This window comes from Salvelinus sp. IW2-2015, unplaced genomic scaffold, assembly GCF_002910315.2.
Source record: "Salvelinus sp. IW2-2015 unplaced genomic scaffold, ASM291031v2 Un_scaffold3035, whole genome shotgun sequence".
In the NCBI taxonomy this organism is placed as follows: domain Eukaryota; kingdom Metazoa; phylum Chordata; class Actinopteri; order Salmoniformes; family Salmonidae; genus Salvelinus; species Salvelinus sp. IW2-2015.
Genome location: NW_019944327.1, coordinates 16,719 through 31,993, shown reverse-complemented (window position 1 = coordinate 31,993; position 15,275 = coordinate 16,719). Strand labels below are relative to the sequence as shown.

The following is a 15,275-nucleotide window of genomic DNA, read 5'->3' as shown; positions in this document are numbered from 1 at the left end:
CCTATTGTTTTCAGCATCTCAGTCTACCTTTTGCATTTTTATAAGTTGATAAAGATAAGAGATATCGTTAAAGGTCAGGTATGGGCTAAGAGTGTTACGGGATATAACACAAGTACAAGTTGATTGGCTCTGGTGTAAGCTTCTTCAACATGACCCATGTGGGGGAAAACCTTGATGTTGGCTATTGGTCAAAGGACGATTTACATGAAACAGGAAATTACATTGACATTTTATTCATTTCACAGACTCTCTTATKCAGAGCGATTTACAAATAGTACATTCATTTTAAGATAGCTAGGTGAGACAACAACATATCACAACCGTAGCAGGTACATTTTCCCTCAATAAAGTGGTTATCAGCAAAGTCAGTGCTAGTAGGAAAAGTGCATTTATTATTATTATATGGGGGAGGTGCATGATTCAGTGGGATTATTCAATGTGAGATGATTCAGTGAGATGATTCAATGTGAGATGATTCAGTGAGATGATTCAATGTGAGATGATTCAGTGAGATGATTCAGTTGAGGTGTTGTGTGAGAATCAATTCACCCTGWTAAGGATACATTAAACAAGTCCGATATTAAATAGAGAAGTCAGGTAGAAGTTGAGTAGCTCTGGTGCAAGGATCAGGTTAGAGTAACTCCCTTCAGAAGACCCTTGTTGAGGAATAKCTCGAGGTTGGCTGTGGGTCAACGAAGGATTCATCTGCAAAGATGAATCAGTTATGCCTACAGTCTTAGAAAAAATGGTTCCAAAGGGGTTCTTTGTGGAGGGATAGGGTTGTAAGAACTGTTTTTATCTGAAGAACGCTTTTTGAAAGACAAGTGTTCTTTGTAAGACACAGGTTTCTACCTAAAACCTTTAACATTATAAAGAACAGTTTTTGGAAGAAAGGGTTCTTTGATGATTCTTTGGAAGCAAAGAATGATTTTTAGCCTGGTTTGAAGTAGCCAGGAGGAAGGCATGGCCAGCCGTTGAGAAATGCTTATTGAAATTTTTGATTATCATGGATTTATTGGTGGTGACCGTGTTACCTAGCCTCAGTGCAGTGGGCAGCTGGGAGGAGGTGCTCTTGTTCTCCATGGACTTTAGTGTCCCAAAACTTTTTGGAGTTAGAGCTACAGAATGCAAATTTCTGTTTGAGAAAGCTAGCCTTTGCTTTCCTGACTGACTGCATGTTAGAACAATGGTTCCTGACTTGTATGGCAGGCAGGCTCGAGGTCAGGGCAGGCAGAATGGTCAGGCAGGCGGGTACAGAGTCCAGAAAACAGGCAAAGGTCAAAACAGGGAAGACTAGCAAAAGAGAATAGGAAAGGCAGCAGCACGAGAAAACCACGCTGGTTGACTTGAAATACACAAGACGAACTGGCACAGACAGACAGAAAACACAGGTTTAAGTACCCAGAGGATAAAGGGGAAGATGGGTGAACCCTGGAGGGGGTGGAGCACAAGGACAGGTGAAACCAATCAGGGTGTGACATTATGGTATGTAAATATTGTCATAAATAATGGCATTTTAAAGGCTAATAAAGCTGGCAGATCCATTCATAGATGGTTATAGGAAGAACCCTCCAAAGATAAAATGGTTCATGGTAGAACCCTTCATAGAGGGTTCTAGGTAGAACTATATACAGGGGGTTCTATGAATAACCCTACATAGAGGGTTCTAGCTAAACTCTTTGAAATGGGTTCTACCTATAGCACCAAAAAAGGTTCCCCTGTGGGGACAAACCTATATGGTTCTATTTAGCACTTTTTTTCTAAGAGTGTAGGGATTAAGAGAAAAGGTCTTCTCCTATTAGACAACTCAAACATGGCCAATGACTTATGTTAAATGACTGTAATCACTATCAAGCCACTCCTTGGCTGAATACGCAATATTTTGTGATAAGCATGCATGGCACAAATTCAGTTCTACAAAAACCCACCTGAGAGCTTTTGCTTTGTCTATACTCTGAAGAGTCAGTGAGGACATTATAGTGTTTTACTCTGAAGAGTCAGTGAGGACATTATAGTGTTTTACTCTGAAGAGTCAGTGAGGACATTCAGTGTTTTTACTCTGAAGAATCAGTGAGGACATTATAGTGTTTTACTCTGAAGAGTCAGTGAGGACATTATAGTGTTTACTCTGAAGAGTCAGTGAGGACATTATAGTGTTTTACTCTGAAGAGTCAGTGAGGACATTATAGTGTTTTACTCTGAAGATCAGTGAGGAATTATAGTGTTTTACTCTGAAGAGTCAGTGAGGACATTATAGTGTTTTACTCTGAAGATCAGTGAGGACATTATAGTGTTTTACTCTGAAGAGTCAGTGAGGACATTATAGTGTTTTACTCTGAAGAGTCAGTGAGGACATTATAGTGTTTTACTCTGAAGAGTCAGTGAGGACATTATAGTGTTTTACTCTGAAGAGTCAGTGAGGATTATAGTGTTTTACTCTGAAAGTCATGAGGACATTATAGTGTTTTACTCTGAAGAGTCAGTGAGGACATTATAGTGTTTTACTCTGAAGAGTCAGTGAGACATTATAGTGTTTTACTCTGAAGAGTTAGTGAGGACATTATAGTGTTTTACTCTGAAGAGTCAGTGAGGACATTATAGTGTTTTACTCTGAAGAGTCAGTGAGGACATTATATGTTTTACTCTGAAGAGTCAGTGAGGACATTATAGTGTTTACTCTGAAGAGTCAGTGAGGACATTATAGTGTTTTACTCTGAAGAGTCAGTGAGACATTATAGTGTTTTACTCTGAAGAGTCAGTGAGGACATTATAGTGTTTTACTCTGAAGAGTCAGTGAGGACATTATAGTTGTTTACTCTGAAGAGTCAGTGAGGACATTATAGTGTTTACTCTGAAGAGTCAGTGAGGACATTATAGTGTTTTACTCTGAAGAGTCAGTGAGACATTATAGTGTTTTACTCTTGAAGAGTCAGTGAGGACTTATAGTGTTTTACTCTGAAGAGTCAGGTGAGGACATTAGATGTTTACTCTGAAGAGTCAGTGAGGAACTATTATAGTGTTTTACTCTGAAGAGTCAGTGAGGACATTATAGTGTTTACTCTGAAGAGTCAGTTGAGGACATTATAGTGTTTACTCTGAAGAGTCAGTGAGGACATTATAGTGTTTTACTCTGAAGAGTCAGTGAGGACATTATAGTGTTTTACTCTGAAGAATCAGTGAGGACATTATAGTGTTATACTTCAGGTATACTCATTCACTCCCCCTCATGCAGTGTGCACTCATTCACTCCCCTTTATGTATTTAAAACCATTGGATAGGTGTAAGCAGATGATAGATGATGATGGCAGTAGGGTTGTAATGAATGGAGGGTATCACCAGCAGATGGAAGCAAAGCCCAGACATACTCATCAGAACCCCACCCCCAAGCCCCTGTAGCTTAGCAGTGGGTATGACCCTGCCCACTGATACATGATCCAGCATCAGGGCCTGTATTCATGAAACATCTCAGAGTAGGAGTGGTGATCTAGGATTAGTTTGGGGTTTTAGATTTTAATGAATTGACTGGAGGGACCTGATCTTAGATCAGTACTTCTAGTCGGAGATGTCTCATGATACAGGTCCAGATGCATTCTCTTCATCACACCACAATAAGGAAAGCTCTAGCATGTGTGTTATTGTAACAGAAAGGCATTAAAGTCAGATACGTTCAAGGAAAATGATTCATAAGAACGGCAAGTAATAGGCCTAGTCACAGCATTTACGACTGTTTGGATTGTAAGTTTAAGACAACAATAAAAAGTGTACAGAACAGCTTCCTGCACACTTCGCATTGGAAAAGTGTACAGATTTGGTATAAAACACAATGAAAATGTGGATTTACCATATATACATTGCAAAATATACATACAGTATCTACACATGGGCCAACAGTAAACATTTTGCAGCTGTTAATTTCCAAAAAGGACTAAAACCAAAGTCATTTTTTGTCTTGTTTAATTAGGGCTAGGCGTCCCGCCAGCTGGACACCTGTCGATAACTTCCTGTGAAATTGGAGGGCGCGCAATTCAAATAAATAATCATTAAACTTATGGATATTAAACATTTAGGTACATACAAGTGTCTTATATCAGTTAAAAGCTTAAAGTCTTGTTCATCTAACTGCATWMTCGATTTACAATAGGCTTTACAGRGAAAGCATGRCATGCGATTGTTTGAGGACAGCGCCCCACYTCAAAATATTTTTCAACCAGCACAGGCGTCATAAAATCACAAATAGCAATGAAATATTCACTTACTTTTTGAAAATCATCCTCTGATTTGCAATCCAAAGGTTCCCAGCTACAACATGCATGGTCGTTTTGTTAGATAAAATCCTTCTTTATATCCCKAAAAGTCTGTTTAGTTTGCGCCATCGATTTGAGTAATTTAATCGTCAGGTWCCCTAAAATMTAATTAAACTATACTATTTCAGACGGAAAGAAGTATGTTCAATAGGAAAGCAAAATTAGCAGGTGCGAGCACAGACTGATTTCCAACTCTGACTCCCAGTACTAAAACTCAAAATTCTTCCTCGTTTGGGAAGAAACAAGCCTGAGACTTTGAACAGACTGTTGACATCTAGTGGAAGCCATAGGAATTGCAATCTGGGAACTGGATTTGGATTTGGATATGACCCTATACGTTCCATTGGAAGAGCATGGGCTCTCCCCCAAAAAATTCTGGTTGGTTTTTCTTTGGATTTTCTCCTACCATATATATTGTGCTATAGTCTCATACATTATGTTAATATTTCTAAAAACTTCAAAGTGTTTCTATCCAATGGTACCAATTATATGCATATCCTGGCTTCTGGGCCTGAGAAACAGGCAATTTACTTTGGGCATGTCAGTCAGGCGGAAATTCAGAAAAAGGGACCCTAGCCTGAAGAAGATAACATACCTGTCTGAWAATATACAGGTGCAAATACTCAGCTAGTCCCCCCCTTCATTTTACAGCCCGTTTATTACTATGTATTTATTAGGTAAGTTGATTAAAAAAATATACGAAATACGGAGTAACAATTGTGTCCCCGATGTCGCCACTCATCTCTGATTCGCCACTGGGCACGCAATATCAAGTGCGCCAATAGGCTATTTAGTGTGGTCTCAATCAAATGATCCATAGCCTATAGGCTACGAAGTGCATGCTTGTAGAAGCACAGAGCAAAGTTATATTTCTAAGATAATCAAATCAAATGTTATTGGTCGCATACACATATTTAGCAGATGTTATTGTGGGTGTAGCGAAATGCTTGTGTTCCTAGCTTCAACAMTGCAGTAATATCTAGCAATTCACAACAATACACACAAATCTAAAAGTAAATATGTATWTACAGTATGTGTGATGGGATGTATAGACATTATGGATAGCTGGTGGGATGGTGTAAATAAAACTAGGCTGCATTACACACTGCTAATGGATATTCCAACCCTGAGCCCCGGCCTGCTCTGCGCTAGCTAATTAAAAGCGTTTGTGTGCTGCCTAAACAATGGCTGTGCTGCATAGGAGGCCTACGGTGGCAGTTCAGGAGGAGAGTAAGCCTACCTGTTTAACATACGAAATTAGGGTATATGCTGCTATAGCCATGGATTTGTCGGTCAATTCCTCCARCCACCATGCACTCTTTAAATAGCCTATCTCAGTGTCATTGAAGGGCTGTTAAGTTAAAACCAAGACTCGAATTGAGGGTGTATGAGAGGTTATCCCAWAGGCCTGCCTTTAATTCAAGAAAATTGTTAAAAAAAAAAAAACACAGGCCTACCCTTTGTTATTTTAAGATTTTGAAGAAAATAAAATGGATCTGATTATATAAAGTGGTCTATAACAGCGCTTTGGTCTGCGAGACTTTATGTTAGGATCAAGCTGTAAAATACCTGGGAAAGGCGTGACACCGTCTGATGCACATGGGGATATCATTGTTTAGTTTCTTTGATATTCAGAGGCTGAGCTACAACCCTCGATAGCCGAGGATCATTTTTGGGGACTTTTCTTGGGAAGTAATCTAATTCTGTCACTGTCAATTTATTCAATTAATCASTTTCCGTACAARAGAAGATGTTTAAACCCAAGACAGCTTCAAGGGAAACACTTGTGACCTTCTCTCGTTGYGTTAAGCCACAGAAGAAGAGTAGCCAACAGGTAAAGCTTACATGTTCCTGTGTCGGTAAGCCTACTCTGTCTGGGGTGGAAAGTAAGGCCTAACTTTTGAAAGTAACATCACAGATAGAACTATGAGACAGATATTTCACCGGATGTATAAATGTGAAGCATCCGTTTGGCATTTCCACTCACTACCAAATATGGTACTGACAGGAAGCCCAGTGGCCYGCAGTGGGAGAAGATGGAATGAGATGGATTTTGGCCGACATTCTGCAAATTCTCATCAACGAAACATTTGATTTCAATAGAGTTTTCTGTTCCCAAAACTAGAATCTGTTACGAACAGAGTGGACTAAGTTTTGTAGAAAGTGCCAAAGTAAAAATAAACGTGTTGTTTAGGAGTGCAAAGGCAAATTGAGTTATTGCACACGTCCATTTTAAAGTAGGTGTTCACTAATGGAATATGCAAATTCCTGCTAGAACGCGCCAATAGGATCTCTCTAACTTGTGCTTGGCTCTGCCCACCTCGTTGCTTGTTCTGCTCTCTATGACTCATTTATTCCCATTGGTTTAAAGGAGACGCAGGGAGTCAGGAAGCAGGTGCAGTCGGTGAGTTTAATAGGAACGAACATGGAGTAAATACAAAAACAGGAGTCGTGTCAAAACATGAAAACAGGAAACAATACTACCTAATGGGTGATACAAAGGAGTGCTAGATAAAGGGGAAGTAATCAGGGAGTGATGAAATCCAGATGTGCCTCATGATGGGGCGCAGGTGTGCATAATAAGGGTTGCCAGGTGTGTGTAATAACGGTTGCCAGGTGTCCGTAATGAGGGTTGCCAGGTGTATGTAATCAGGGTCGTCAGGTGTACGTAATGATGGGTTGCCAGGACCGGTGGTTAGTAGACCGGTGACGTTGAGCGCCGGAGCGAGAGTAGATGTGACAATTAGAAACGACAAGGTGGGCTCCATCTTGGGTTAGTTATACAAATCTTTACTACCATTCTCAGATTCCTAATGACGTCTCAGATTAAATTATTTGCAAACGGAGAGTTTCGTTGCAAACAAGACGCACTGATTTGACATTGGAGAATTATGATATGATGAACACATAGGCCTATCTCTCTGTCCATTCTCAGTCTGTGATTTGTGCGGTATTAAAAAAGATTCTGCTAATAGGTCTGCAAACCCAAAACCTGGCCCCCAGTCCTGTACACTATCAAAATTCCTGCAATGCCATGTAATGCATACAGAACGAAGAACAGTTTCTTAAACTGCAATCTAAGGCTCTGGACTCGGGTCTGTCCAGGAAGTGATGGTAAACGGTAGACATGTTCTCCACTACCCACTTTATGTTTAATTATTATTTTGGATATAGGGGAGGGTCACTTTTTTAAAATACTTTTTTTTGCATTTAGGTACTACTAAGGTAAAAATATATTTTGTTGAAGGGAGGGCCATCCATTTTCATTTCAAAGGTCCAATTTTCTCCATGTAACCGTTACTATGAATAAACTTCACTCCCTTACCGCTCCCTAAAAGATGAAATCGGTGTTTCCCTTAGTCCTGCTTGGAACCAAAGTCTTTCAAGATATGTTCGCCCTCTGGTTGGTATTGTAATTGTAACAACGTAGTCCTTTTTGAACAGACTAAGGGTGATTTATGACAAGCATCCTGTACAGCGGAGGTAAAGAATGTCATTTTTTACCAAGCAAATCTACGGTGGCAATTTACTAGACTATTTGTAATAATAATGGTGAGACCTACTGTTATTATTTTATTTATTTCCTATTTATGTTATCGAAAAGTGTCTGGTACGGCCATTTCTTATCAAGAGAGAGGGTAAAATATCTATGGACTGTCCATATTTGAAATGTGTAACCTGATCAAGTCAATCGGGGGGATGGAGCTATTTGTGCCTGAAGGGTGCAGGCTGGAATCAAACCCACGCTGACACATTAGGCTACAGATACGTTAGGCTACAGATACATTGGGCTATAGATACATTAGGCTACAGATACGTTAGGCTACAGATACGTTAGGCTACAGATACATTGGGCTACAGATACGTTAGGCTACAGATACATTGGGCTACAGATACGTTAGGCTACAGATACATTGGGTGAAGATACGTTTAGGCTAATATCGAAGTACATTGGGCTACCGGATAGTAGCGTCTACAGATACATTGGGCTACAGAGTACGTAGGCTACAGATACTTGGGCTACAGATACGTTAGGCTACAGATACATTGGGCTACAGATACGTAAGGCTACAGATACATTAGGCTTCAGATACGTTAGGCTACAGATACATTAGGCTTCAGATACATTGGGCTACAGATACGTTAGGCTACAGATACATTAGGCTTCAGATACATTGGGCTACAGATACATTAGGCTACAGATACATTAGGCTACAGATACATTGGGCTACAGATACATTGGGCTATAGATACATTAGGCTACAGATACGTTAGGCTACAGATACATTAGGCTTCAGATACATTGGGCTACAGATACGTTAGGCTACAGATACATGTTGCAGTAATAGGACATAGGTCTAACGTTTGAGAGCGAGAAAAATATTTTTAGCGCAAGCCCTGATCCGAATGACTCGACTGCCCCAGCACGGAGAGAAAGAGAATTGCTCTTTTTCAGGGACTCACACGGCTCATTTGAATGTCCTGATGCAGCAGGAAAATTCTCTGCCACAGAGTGATGAAGTTAAGACATCTGTACTTTGAGCTAATACTTGCAATCAGTTCCAATATATATTTAAAAGTAATCAGGTAAATTACAGTTGTGCAATAAGAATACAGTTATCAAAGAGAAAATACCAGAAGTCTTCAATGTAAAAAGATACTCACTTATCTAAGTCTATAAGCCTAGAAAATACCACAATGACATACAAAATGTATGTCAGGAGATTGGTTAACAATTGCTCCCATAAGTAAGAATATGTCCAACGTTTATCCTTCCCAGGGCAGATCCAGYTCTCAATAATTACCATCATTTAATTACCATCACTCTGCTTGGCCAAAACAATGATAGAAAATAATAAAAACATCAGACACTCTCAGAAGTAAATCAACACAACTCTATCTAAATGACAGCACATCTGCGTTGCTCCTGCTTTGAATTGACCGCTGTCCGGCAACAGTTTAACATAGTTATCAGTCAGTCCTTGCACCCATAGCTCCATCATATGAATTTGGGTTACATTTCTCCAGCCCCATTCCTCAACTGTTTATCAAAAAGTGYCACAGTGATCGCTTTGTTTCCATTGGAATTTGCCACTTTAATGAATAGGTAAATATATTTCAAGTTATCCATCGACACAAATAAATCAATACAATAGCTAGGSCCATTAAAACACCCAGGAAGAAGGGCCCAAGGAAAATGGGAGTGGATCTGGAGTAACTCAAAGGCGCGACAGCACATACAATCCTGTTTAGAATATTAGACAACAGGCTCCCTCCTTCCCCACTCTCGTTCTTCCAGGGCACTCCAGCCTTCACTTTGAAAGAGCAATCTCCCGAACCAATAGCACATGCACAATGGCTGCCAATACAACCACTCCCTTGATTGCAACAAAGTAAGAATCAATTATTTAAAATGGTAAGAAACACCAGAATTAACAAAGTGCTCAGCATATAAACGGAACCAGWCAAACCCTGTCCTTTACAAAAAATGGAATCTATGCAGAAGTCKTCAATTGTGAAAGGCTCATCAGATGTCGGAGCTGGAAGGAATAGAGACAGAGGTTTGATACAGAGATGCAGCATAATATGAATAACAATGTAACAACTACATSATTTAGCAATTATGTAACAATCTTCCAGGACCAACTTCCTGCAGGGTCATCCTCACCCCCTACAATTTTGTTGTTGATGGAGCGGATGCCACACACGAAAGTGAGAATAATTTTGTTAGAATTTTGACTTAATAACAATTCTACTAAATTTAGCCAAATGATTTTAGATTGAGTCTGGACACGAGATCCTGGGAAGGGTTTTGAATTGTATTTAACATTACACAAGCCACCGGCACAACTCAATCTCCAGATAGTGCCAAAGGAAGCCCAAACGTGTCTTCTGCAGAGGAAGGACAAAGCCATAATAATCTTGATCATCATAGTGTAAAAACTATTGGTTGCTAAATCCGGAGAAATGACGGACCTGTAAAAAACTGTTGTTCATTAAATCAGTCTGAGGACATGTAAAATTATTGGTCGTTAAATCCAATAAGGATGAGAATCTGGTGAACTTATCTCGTTAGTTTTTTAAATACTTTTTTTTACTATTGCTCAATATTTAAATTTATTTTCCCAAAACCATGGCAGACTGGAGTGATCACTATCAGACAAATCAGCAAGTGGCCATTCCATAAAGGATTAGAGTCCAGGTGTTCTTTTAATATAACATGGTTTCAGTCAGTTACAATCCAGTAAGAGAGAATTGAGAAGTGGATTGAAATAGCTATTTATTGGGTGTAATGTAAACTCACCAGGGTTGTTGAAGGGCATCAGTTGTTGAAGTGGTCGCTGGAAGATATAGACAGAGAGGTTGGAAACTAGCACAAGCACTTCTGTAAAGTCCTGTAGCCCCAAAATACGAGATTTGGACTCTTTTATAAACGCTAAAGCCCACCCGCCTTCGATCCTGCTGATTCGATTGTATAGAGCAGTACAGCTGTTTAAACTCTTATCACCTGCTCCCCTTTCTCTCCTGAATTTTGACCAATTCCACTAACTACTTAATTAAACTCTTTGCAGTCCATAAGTCATTCATTTTCAATGGAGGCAGATCACCTTGATTTGTCCCACTCTTGTGTTTTCCGTTGTACCCTGCTGCAACCACCGTTGGTTGATTTAAAATGTATTTTGTAACATTTTAAGAGTATCAACTCGGCAGCAACATAATTAAGGAGGGCCGAGGTAAACTATTGTTTGCTATTCTATAATTCACAAAATAATGTTTTAGCATGGTGCACAAGCCACCGGCACAACTCACACAGATAGTGAAAGGAAGCCCAAAACGTGTCTTCTGAAGAGGACAGGACAAAGCCATAATAATACTTGATCAGTCATAGTGTAAAACTATTGGTCGCTAAATCCGGAGAAATGACGGACCATGTAAAAAACGGTTGGTCATTAAATCCGTCTCGAAGGACATGTAAAAAATTTGGTCCTAAATCCAATAAGGAGAATACCAGAGTTTTGGTGCAGAAACGTGATATGAATGTGATTTTATGTTATCAAGTGATGTTGCACACCAGATGATGTCAAAGTGTATCCTGGTGAACTTATCTTATATTTTTTTTACTTCAAAACATAGTTTCAAAAACATAGCCATCAAGTAGAAGTAGCTGTAAATATAATACTTTACAAATGTATTTCCAAATACATTCACGTAAACTACTTTWAAAAAACTTWGAATAATTATTTTGAAATGGATTTAAAGTAATTGAAATACATGAAATAGGATTTGAACCCAGGTTTGTTGAAAGTACCATTTGTCTGGAAGGCCCAGCGACCAGRGACGTTGACATTGCTGGTGTAACTGAAAGCTGTGTTGTTGCTTTGAAATGACCCCGGGATCGAGAAGTAGTGGATGGAGTTGACTGTGTCATAGCCAGCCTAGAAATACACATATCATAGATCGTTATTATAATATATGAAAAGCATCAGAGATAAAATACTATCCATACATAATTCACATCAGGAATGCAAATTATGCTCATGATAATGAATATAAACCCATATATTTTTCTTCATGAAAATGTATAATATGCATTCATTCTTCTGACCTGAACATTTTGAGTTGTTGGTGCAATCTCCCCATAGTTCATCAGGATGAAGGAGGATTGGCCACCAGCAATCAGAACCACTTGGAAGGAGATTTCCTTATATTAAGGAAATTAGATAAAAAATTGAATACATACTGTAGCCTCCTGTGTCATGTACCAATCTTGCCCATTGTACATCTTATATCATAGCTTCACAGGCTTTTACTAATCGATTTAAAAATAACTAAGCATCACTTTAGCTGACAATAGAAACAGAGCCACAACAAAAAGTCTTACTGTTCCAAAATTGTTGAAGTAGGCAACCTTATCCCATGTAGCAACGAAGACCCAATTAACAGAGAAGCCCAGGTTTGGGAAGTACTGATTGATATCTTGTGTGGCCTGTTGAAGAACACTGCCACTGCTGTACTGCCGGTAAGAGATGGTACCATTCCACCTGTTGTCCAAATCGGTCCAAAATGGAGCGATCAGATTTCTTGAGGAAAATGCAGGGAATCGGTATGGTGTGTAACTGGCAAATGCTTCCTTGAAGGTCAGATGTCCATTGTGGTTCACCTGAAATGAAATTACTTAATTGAAATGGAAATAAAGCCTGTATGACAGTTTAGACACAACTGGTTATGCTTCATCATTTGTTTATTTGTAAGGACAGATCTTTGGAGAAGATCATGGTTTTGCATCGCTTACAACACTGACAAGTGAAAGTAAATGAAAATCAGACAAAATGCATGTGTGAATAAATAAAGTACATGCAACATATTGTCACGTTCTGACCTTAGTTCTTTTGTTATTTCTTTGTTTTAGTATGGTCAGGGCATGAGTTGGGTGGGTTATCGATGTTCGTTTTTCTATGTTGGTTTTTTCGTTTGGCCTGGTATGATTCTCAATCAGAGGCAGGTGTCGTTAGTTGTCTCTGATTGAGAATCATACTTAGGTAGCCTTTTTTCACCTGGGTTTCGTGGGTGGTTATTTTCCGTGTCAGTGTTTGTTCCACACGGAACTGTTTCGGTTTGTATTTCATGTGTCGTTTATTGTTTTGTTTCTGTGTTCGTTCGTTAATAAAAAGCATGAACACGTACCACGCTGCGCATTGGTCCTCCGATCCTTGTTACTACTCCTCCTCAGATGAGGAGGAGGACAGCCGTTACAGAACCACACACCAAGAAAGGACCAAGCAACGTGGTGACGAGAGGCAGCGATACCTGGAGAACTGGACTTGGGAGGCGTTATTAGACGGCAAGGGACCCTGGGCACAGGCTGGGGAATATCGCCGCCCCAAGGCAGAGCTGGAGGCAGCGAAAGCCGAGAGGCAGTGTTATGAGGAGGCTGCACGAAAGCGCGGCTGGAAGCCAAAGAGGCAACCCCAAAAATGTATTGGGGGGGACACACGGGGAGTGTGGCTAAGCCAGGTAGGAGACCTGAGCAAACTCCCCGTGCTTACCGTGGAGAGAGAGGGACCGGGCAGGCACCGTGTTATGCGGAGATGCGCACGGTGTCCCGGGTGCGCAGGCATAGCCCGGTGCGGTACATAGCAGCGCCTCGTATCGGCCGGGCTAGAGTGGGCATCGAGCCAGGTGCCATGAAGCCGGCTCTACGCATCTGGTCTCCAGTGCGTCTCCTCGGGCCGGTGTACATGGCACCAGCCCTACGCATGGTGTCCCCGGTTCGCCAGCACAGCCCAGTGCGGTCTATTCCACCTCGCCACACTGGCATGGCTACGGTGAGGTGGAGTAAAATAAAATAAAAAAAACATGCACATATTAATAAAATACAGTATGTACTACTATCACTCCATAATGTATGTAATGTATGACTATCCCAGAGAGGTTAAAAACATGTATGTTACGCACGTATATCTGTTGATACGGTTTTCCAAAATAAACAAATGCTGCTCCAGGGTAATAGGAGGGAACTTCCCATCATCGGATCGGGAGCTCACTGTGTCTCCAGCCCCAAATGGATAGAATGGGCCTGAGATGAACAAATGGTCCGTTAATAACATCATTACAAATAGGGCATACAGCGATTATCTAACAGTCTGTCACGGCCAATCTTTCTGCATTGTCATCCTCACCCCAACTATTTTGTTGTTGATTGGGTGATGCCACACACGAAAGGGAGAAGAAACTCTTGGGATTTTTCAGCAATTCAGCCAAAGTGATTTTCAGTCACGGCGGGGCCAACATGCTTGGGAATTGGTTTTTAATTTTGGAATATTGACAAGTGGCAGTTGGAATGCAAGTGCACAATATTTAAATTATAATTTTGCCCAAAACCATGGCAGACTGGAGTGATCACTTCAGACACATCAGCAGTGGCCATTCCATAAAGGGATTAGAGTCCAGGTGTTCTTATACATGGTTTCAGTCAGTTACAATCCAGTAAGAGAGAATTGAGAAGTGGATTGAAACAGCTATTATTGGGTGTAATGTAAACTCACCAGGGGTTGTTGAAGGGCCATCAGTTGTTGAAGTGTTCACTGCAGGATATAGACAGAGAGGTTAGAAATGTAGCACTTCCTGTATAAGCCCCGTAGCCCCAAATACGGGATCTGGTCTCTTATAAACGCTTAAAGCCCCACTGATTTTAGATTGCGGCAGGACGAGATGCTCAGAATGGGTCTTGAATTTTTGAATATGAGCACGTGGCAGCTGGGATGTAAGTGCATATTGTCTGACTTCTCATTTTGCCCAAAACAGTGGCATACTGGAGTGATCACTATCAGGCCATCAGCAAGTGACCATTCCATAATGGGCTTAGGGTCCAAGTGTTCTTTCAACAACATTGTCAACCTGTTGTTTTATGTAACGATGCGAGTCTCAAGGCACTGTGTAATGACAGGGCTGTCTCACTGTCTGGAGGCTACGATTGATAGAGCACAATCAGTGCATCTGTTTAATCTAGTGTTAGTGGGCAAGTGGACATTATTGTAATCCAAACCCAACCCTCATGTAAATCGTGATGCACAGCGATTGGCCACCCATCCAGTAGCAAACCCGCGTCACAACTGTAACTTTATTGATCAAATCCCAGCACTTTCGTGACAACCCCACCAATATATAAATATTTGTTATATAACATAACATCTCATTAAGATGAGAGACGGTTTCAGTCAGTTACAATCCAGTAAGAGAGAATTGAGAAGTGGATTGAAATCAGCTATTTATTGGGTGTAATGTAAACTCACCAGGGGTTGTTGAAGGGCCATCAGTTGTTGAAGTGTTCCTGGAGGATAAAAGACGGAGAGGTTGGAAATTTAGCACAAGCACTTCCTGTAAAGCTCCCAAAATACTAGATTTGTCTCTTATAAACGCTTAAACCCCACTGATTTTAGATTGCGGCGGGACACGAGATGCTCCGGGAAT

The 15,275-nt window shown here is 40.5% G+C and overlaps 1 pseudogene; it reads right to left on the bottom strand.

The window, feature by feature from the left end:
* Positions 1 to 10,589: 10,589 nt before the first annotated feature.
* LOC112075218 (sushi, nidogen and EGF-like domain-containing protein 1) overlaps positions 10,590 to 15,275 on the bottom strand; it is a 20,727-nt pseudogene continuing 16,041 nt past the window's right edge.